The sequence below is a fragment of the Galeopterus variegatus genome, unplaced genomic scaffold (genome assembly GCF_000696425.1).
Source record: "Galeopterus variegatus unplaced genomic scaffold, G_variegatus-3.0.2 Scaffold1226, whole genome shotgun sequence".
In the NCBI taxonomy this organism is placed as follows: Eukaryota; Metazoa; Chordata; class Mammalia; order Dermoptera; family Cynocephalidae; genus Galeopterus; species Galeopterus variegatus.
Genome location: NW_007727337.1, coordinates 369,934 through 371,752, shown reverse-complemented (window position 1 = coordinate 371,752; position 1,819 = coordinate 369,934).

Below are 1,819 nucleotides of genomic sequence, written 5' to 3'. Positions count from 1 at the left end.
ATAAACACACCATTAAACCATCAATGTGTTAATCCATTCACAAGGATACAGCCCTCACAATCTAATCACCTCCTAAACGTACCACCTTTTAATTACCATGATAGGATTTCTTAATCTCAACACTGTCACAGTGGGGTCGAGTTCCTAGCACATGAACTTTGGGGGGACACATTTGACCTATAGCACATAGTGAGGGAGCTGAGCATGACCCAGGTCTCTTTCTCCTCTTATAAAGCCACTAGTGCCACTCCCATGATAACCTCTTATTTCATTAATCCGTTAATCTATGAATGGACTAATCTACTCATGAGAGCAGAGCTTCTGTGACTCAACTTTAAAGGCCCCACCTCTCAATACTGCTACATTGGGGATTAAGCTTCAATGTGAGTTTGGAGGTGGGGGGCAGAAATTGTGAGGAACCCCTACCCCAACAGTGAGGTAAGTTTCCTGATTACCTCCACGTCTGCACCATGAAGCTCTTCCCTGCCCACTATCCTCCACAACCGCAACTGAAGTGAGCACTGGGAGAGCTTTAAGAATACAGTAACAAAGCCTTCTTCAAGCCAGGCTCCAGGTTGTCCTCAGGTCCTTCAAAACTTTACTGGCTTCCAGAACACAGGCATCCCCCAATTAAAGTCTACATGTGTTCCTGAAAACCACAGGCAGTGCCAGACACCAGAGGCCCACTTCTCATGGTTTTGCTGGGAAGAGAACACATTACACATCTGACCCCAATCAACTTCCCAAAACAACTAAAACATGACACGAAGCCTATCTATAAGTAGCAAACAATCATGTCAGATGGGAAAATGCTTAATTCAGCTCCTCATCGCACATGGCTCTTCAATATATGTTTTCCCATTGGAATGGCTTTTCTCACCTGCTTTGCTTTCTTATCCATGATTTTAGCTTGTCTTCAGCCTTTTGGGGACACACTGTACAACATTAGGCAAAAACAAGGGCTGGCCAAAATTTGGGAGGCACTGTGAAGACACTTTGTGGACAAGCGCACGATTGCACAGTGATTCACTGAGGACAATGCTGCCATGCTCCCTCCAGCACCAGCTACATCCGAGACACACAGGCCCTCCAGCGGTCCTCACCCAAGCTTCTCAGAACACCCACATGTGACTCTAGCATTCTGCCAACTGCATTTGAACTGTGACTGGAGACTAAGGACACAGTGTACAGGATGTGGTTGCTACAGTGATCAAACCCTGGACCCTGGTGTCATCAGCACTGCACTCTGAGCTAACCACTGGCTCAGGTCATACATTTTGTGTGGTTTGGGTTTTAAAACCCAAGAGGAAGACTGGACAGTTAGCTCAGTTGGTTACAGCATGGAATTATAACACTAAAGTCAAGGGTTTGGANCTGGACAGTTAGCTCAGTTGGTTACAGCATGGAATTATAACACTAAAGTCAAGGGTTTGGATCCCCATACCAGCCAGCCACCAAAAACACACACAAAAGAACCACACACACACACCCAGGGGACTTCTGAAAAAAAAAAAAAAGTGAACTGGCACAATATTCTATAAGATATACCTTACATTTATTCCTGGTTAATTCTATGTGGCAGTGACTACTTCCAAAGGTATCTGCTGGTCATAGTTCCTAAACCACAGAATCTCTTTCAATATATCAGTTTCTATATTCAGCACCCCCTCCCCTTCTGCTTTTACTTGGGTGGCTGGCCAGTACAGGGATCCAAACACTCGACCTTGGGGTTATAATACCGCACTCTAACCAAGTAAGCTACCCAGCCAGCCTCCCCTTCCCTTTAAATGGCATTATCTTGTGTTGCTTTGCGTTGCTT